The sequence below is a fragment of the Sinocyclocheilus grahami genome, unplaced genomic scaffold (genome assembly GCF_001515645.1).
Source record: "Sinocyclocheilus grahami isolate Dianchi unplaced genomic scaffold, SAMN03320097.WGS_v1.1 scaffold2839.1, whole genome shotgun sequence".
NCBI lineage: Eukaryota > Metazoa > Chordata > Actinopteri > Cypriniformes > Cyprinidae > Sinocyclocheilus > Sinocyclocheilus grahami.
The window spans coordinates 43,468-49,949 of record NW_015508015.1 but is presented as its reverse complement, the minus strand read 5'-3'; positions in this window follow the sequence as shown (position 1 = coordinate 49,949).

Here is a 6,482-nt window from a genome sequence, read left to right as displayed (position 1 = left end):
TCAATTGATGCAGTTGGTGACATGAGAACTTTATAATACAAATCCTTAGAACAGTATTTTATATATCATATCAAAACAAGCAGTTGCACACTTATGAACATTTGTTAAATGAAATAATTTTTTAACATGAAATTAGTTTCTTATTCCATTCCATAAAATGCAGTGAAGTATTTGTTTTCTCATTTACAGTGTACCAAATATAGGCATCTTTTTAAACTTGTGTCCATACAATTTTGTTTAATCCAAAATTGTACTTATTAAAGGAACACTTTCATGCTTGTGTGTGTGGTCTTAGATTCCTATTCATTTTGTAAATACAGCCTAACAGTTTAAGAACAATTACACCAGGATAGATGAAAAACGATCCACAAATACAAGTTTATTTTAGCTGTTGTATTTAAATGAAAACAACTAACAACATACACATTTTTAAAGCATTGCAAGCTACAGCACAATGAACTGAAATCAAAGTAAGTTAGGCTACAACTAGATTAAGTGTGCTGAATGTCTGCAATCATTCAGTCAGTGACGACTGCACAAAACGTGCAAACTAATGAAAACATTACACTTTAATTTAACGGTTACAAAATAATGAACAAATGTAGTTTAGGCATAGGTTTGTGCAACGCTGTAAAATATTTACCTTTTTTAAAATATACCATTAAACCTGCTGAGATACAAGGAGCGTGAAATTCTCAGTTCCACTTGGTTCCAAGCGCATGTCCGGGAAACTCATGAATATTTATGTATGCTCCGCCCACTGAAACAGAAAATCTCGGAAACCGAAAATCTCGTAACACAGGTACCCAACAAAAGTATACGATTATACCCTCTATTTCCAGTCTGTACAGTAATGTATACATTTCTACCAACAGGTCTTCTCTATCAGTTTTTGTCGACAATATACTTTTAAGAGCTGATGAAGAATCTGAGCAAATTACAGTCCTATTTGGCTTAATCTGTTCTACCCACTGCAATCCTACTATTATAGCAGTTAATTAGAATATACGGACAATTTGTCACTTAACCTTAAACTTATTTTCGTCTTAAATCTTGCAATGTACACTTCCTATACCCACTTTTTGTTTGATTGGGTCTTTAGACCCATCTGTATAGATCTGTATGAAAGAATAAGAATTTTCTCTCATAAAAACATTGATTTCATAACAAATCCTCTCTATGGAGAAGCGATCAGCACAAAAGAATGGCTGAGTCAAAATTGACAGGGCTCGTTTCCCAAAGCAACTAAGGTCGCAAGTAACTTAATGTAACTTAAAGGGATAGTTCACCCAAAAATGAAAATTCTGTCATCATTTACTCACCCTCAAGTAGTTTCAAACCTGTATGAATGTGTTTGTTCTGCAGAACACAAAGGAAGATATTCTGAAGAATGTGGGAAACAGCAGTTCTGAGCACCATTGACTTCCATAGTATTTTTTTCTCCTACAATGGAAGTCAATGGAGCCCCAAAACAGCCTGGTTACAAACTTTCTACAAAATATCTCCCTTTCTGTTCAGCAGAACAAAGAAAGAAATTTATACGGGTTTGAAACTACTTGACGGTGAGTAAATGATGAGAGAATTTTCATTTTTGGGTGAACTATCCCTTTTTTGTCGTTACAGCTCAATGTAATGTAACAAACACATTTCGCTAACGATGCTTTTTGGGAAACACACCCCAGATCTATCCAGTTTAATGTGAACCATTCACACTTGTTTCGTTAAACCAAATAAATGATTCATTTAAAAGATTGAATCAAAAGAATCATCTGTTCACGAATCGGATCATGAACTCGTATTACCGCGCCAAAGATAATCTATTCTTGAACATGTCAAATGAATAAAGTCTTCAAGTTCATCTGTAAAGCACACAAAGCTATCGTTTGACTTTATAAACTTTTATTTCATGCAGGATTCGTATGGATCTGTTAACTGAATGCAAAGTGTGAATTCTAGGAGAATTCGTTGTCATTTTTCAATTAAATTCTTAGAAATATTAAATGTAATGATAACCATTCAACACTCAAAATATGAGAAAATAGAAAAACGAGTTACTGGATAAAATTTTTTCAAAGATTAAGATCAAGAACAACTTCCCTCAAGATGCTTTTTCAGATTAGACGCTGAATCCTTCGATGCTGATAGAAGTTTTGTTGCAGGTAACGTAGACATTGCATTGTGCTGAGATGTTACGTCCTTTTTCAGATTTATAAGTAAATAGTCTTTGTATTTCCATGAGAGAAATGCATTACGCGAATGGCTTTCTGTTGTGTCATATATTCAGCAATATCTTTATTGTTTTCACATACTCTATTATTAATAATGAGTTTATGTATAGATGATAATTCATTATTACGTTTTTTCAAATTAAAAAAATATTTTGTATTTTTCTCACCTTGTTCAATCCATTTCACCTTTAGCTTTGTCTAAATAAATTGGATCTAATTGTAACTGCAAGGACGCCCGTTGTTTGAGCTCTTCATTTGTTAAAATTCGTTTACAGGATAATTTCATTATTTCTTAAATTAATTTGTTTTCTTTCTCTTTTTTTACTTTAGCCATGTTTTCCCCTATACCTATAGCTATGCTTCTTATTACGAATTTCATTAATTCCCAATTTTGACCAAATTTATTAAGAATACATGCCCGTTTCCAATATTTTTCTATAATTTCAATGGCTTTATTTTTAAACCCTTCATTCTCTAACAAGGTTTTATTTAATTTCCAATAGTTTGTTTTAGGACCAGCCGGGTTTTCAGCATATTTGTTGAGTTTAATCATTATAGCCTTATGATCTGTTAATACTGAAGTTTAAATTTTCACTAATTCAATATCATTGGCACTAATTGCAGATATTAGCCAAAAATCAATACGAGAGTGTTTAGTCAGATCATTATTACTCCAGGTATACATTCTTTGATGTGGGTAAGTATATCTCCAGACATCTAAAAGATCCATTCTTGCACATATGTTTTTAAATATACTTGTTTTTACATTGTTTTTAGGGGGCCATCTGTCAATTTCTTCATCCAAAACAGTATTAAAGTCCCCACCCCAAATAATCATTGCACAAGGAAATTTGGAAGTCAGTTGGTTAATTTGACTTTCAATTGTTAAAAACAAATGGTTATTCTTCTGCTTATTATTTGTGGCATAAATATTTACTATACTAAATTGGGAGAGATCAATACTAATATGCAGAATTATCTATCTACCTTCAGTATCTGTTTGCTTACTGTGAATGTGTCCTTTGAATTTACCTTTTAATATAACTACCCCTGCAGATTGGTTCATACCAAATGAGAATCAAACATCATTCCCCCACTGACTTCTCCAAAAATGTACATCTGCTTCACAAACATGAGATTCTTGAATAAAATAAAATTCTGCACCTTTGCTTTGACAATACACAAATAAAGATGTCCTTTTCAGTTGGTTTCTTATACCTCTGGCATTAATCGAAAAAATGTAAATTGACATGAACAATAACAAAGTAAAAAGTTAATGTATCCCGCAAGTGCACTTAGTAAGAACATAAGATGTCACACACTATACTTGTTGCATTTATTAATAACTCAGAACAGTATTTTTTGACTTCAGCAGTCATAAGAAACCGTATCTAAACTTGTGTTTAAACAGTACCTGAAATCTCTGATTATTGGTGAAGAAATGGACCCTACTAAAATGTTCATCCTTTAATTTCTTTTCCATTCACAAATGCTTTGTTACCTACCATGTAAGCTTTCTCTCCATTCTTCCTAGCCTTCTCCACAAATGGCCACAGACGAGCACGTGTTGCCCTGTCATCAGCTGTTAGATCTTCCTTCACTTGAAAACCTCTGCTCTTGAGGAATTTGTTGTTCTTGGCACCTTTCCATAAAGCATCCCTTGCTGATCTAGACGTAAATCTGACGATCACTGGCCTTGGAAACTGGTTCTTTCCTCCACTGTCTATTCTGCCGATGCGATGAGCCACATCAACTGCTGCCACGACTGCTACCCCTTTGAAAAATACGTTTATTCAAGTGTGCTATTAGTATACATCTTTTAAACTAAAAATAGAAAAGTATACTTTTAGTCTACTTTTAATGTACTTCTCAGAAATGGGCTTTATGTACTTCTCAGAAATATACTTAAAATGACATTTAAGTATACTTGACTTATACTTTAGAAAAAGTCTAAATATATTTGAGCTATACTTGTGTTCCTAGAATCCGTGTTTTCATTGTTATACGGTAGAGGGCGCCAGTACACATCTTCTGTACAGTATTTCCAAAAATCACAAGTGAAAAAGAAACCGAAACAACAGATGCTACCACATGTAATATAACACGATCATCAGACATAAAACAGCATCAAAACTGTGTAACGTACCATCACTGCCTGGAATTGCTGCACGGCAAATCTTTCACCTTAACTCTGATGTTTTCCTCCCGCTCTTCGGCTACTCCATATACACGAAGGTTGTACCGACGGCTATACCGATCAGCATCATTCACCTTTTGCTCCATTTCATTAACTTTCTTTTGTATTTGTTCCACTCTCATCTTCATTGTAGCTTTTTCTTTTTTTAGATCTACCACTTCTTGATGACAGAAGTCCAGCGATTTTTTTAAACCCATCTATTTGCAGCGTGTTATGTTTAACAGCTTCATCAGTTTGGTCAGCTCTTTCATTGATTTTTGCAGTGATAACACGAATGATATTGTCTTGTAACTCGGCCAAAGATGGTTCATAACTTACTTGCATCTGTTCTTTGCGCGCTTTCTTGGAAAGTTTTTTTCTCTGGTTATAGCACAACAAAAGTTATTGAAATGGAACGATTGAGAAAAAGCTTGCAAAGCATTACAAAGATTGTGCAGTTTACCGCCCCCTAGAGGAAGATATTGCACTTGTTTTGACCAAGTTTGACATTCAGAAATTTTAATAATTTAGAATGCACACAGTTGACGAATGATATTGTCTTGTAACTCGGCCAAAGATGGTTCATAACTTACTTGCATCTGTTCTTTGTGCGCTTTCTTGGAAAGTTTTTTTCTCTGGTGTATTATACATATTATAGACATTTAAACCAATACATAATTTAGTTTAAACTAAATACAAATCTTCTACCTCAGTTTCAAAGGCTGTCTTTTTACAGATTTCTCAAAGAACATTTTCCAGTTGTTTTCGTTGTCAAAAGAGATGCAGAAGTAGAAATAGCTTGCAAAACCTCCCAAAGAATCTCCAGTATTACTGCCCCCTAGAGGACGATACTGCAGTAGTTTTGGCTGAGTTTGACATTCAAACCTTTAATAAATGAATTTAAAATCAATACAGTCTTCTATTTCAACTTCAAAGGGTGTCTTGTTTCTGATTCCTAAATTAACATTTCAATTAAGGTTTTACTCTAATATGCAATTCAGTCCCTTATTTGTCCTGAGCAGTTAAACTGTCCATTATTCTTCAGAAAAACTCTCCAGGTCCAGCCTGGTCTCATGTTTATGCGTAGGTATTAATATGTAACATTTACAAGCACAAAACGTACACTTTTGTACGTTTTTAATCATGCTAAAACGTACAATTTAGACGTATTTCAACGTTTAAAACGTACAAATCGCTACGTATTTTTAGCTAAAAAACGTACAAATATTTACGTATCTTTTATATCATTTAGATATTCATATCAATGCATTTTTATAATTTTATCAATAAGCGATTTAGATTTTTAGACCCCTTAACCTACCCCCAAACCTAAACCTACCCATTTTATAGCGATATATATAAAGGATATAAAACGCAAATGACCGAAATACGCAGGAAAAACTTTTAGTAACTATATAGCATTAAAATATATTTATAGTCGCTAATTCCACTCCTACCTATAAGCCTAAACATTTCTGCACAGTATAAGAAAAACATGACAGACAGATAAATGCAATTAACGTTGTCAATGTCAAAAGCAGTACTAAAAGTAATCCAAATGACGATGCGTTGCACCCGCAGTCCTCTCTGGCGGAATACAGTAGGTTTGTGTGATCCGAGCAGAATTTATGTTGTTAATCGCTGAAAATATTATCCAGATAATTTTCCTGATCCACTCTGTGAACTCGTGAAGGCGCGCGCGCATCATTCAAACACACCTCACCAGAAACACGGCATGTCGCAATCTGTGACGAATGCAGGCGAGAGCCAATGAGCGTTCGATTATCCTGTCGTAAAACCTGTCGTTTGAAGCGGCAACATCTGAATTTGTAAAGAGTGCGTCAGTCAGGCTGGGCTTTGCTGCTCACGGTCACTGGACTCGCTGCTCGGGATGGAGAAGAAGATCGCCGAAAAAAGGCTTGGATTTGGGTCTGTTCCTCGCAGTCGTATGGATTCGGAAGCTTTGGATTACAGCGCACTAATAAAATTGTTTCATTTCGCAATTATGTTGCGTTTTTGGTGTATTTTATAGTTCTATTGTCAGTCACAGCATGTCGGAGAAAACGCCTTTTGTGGCC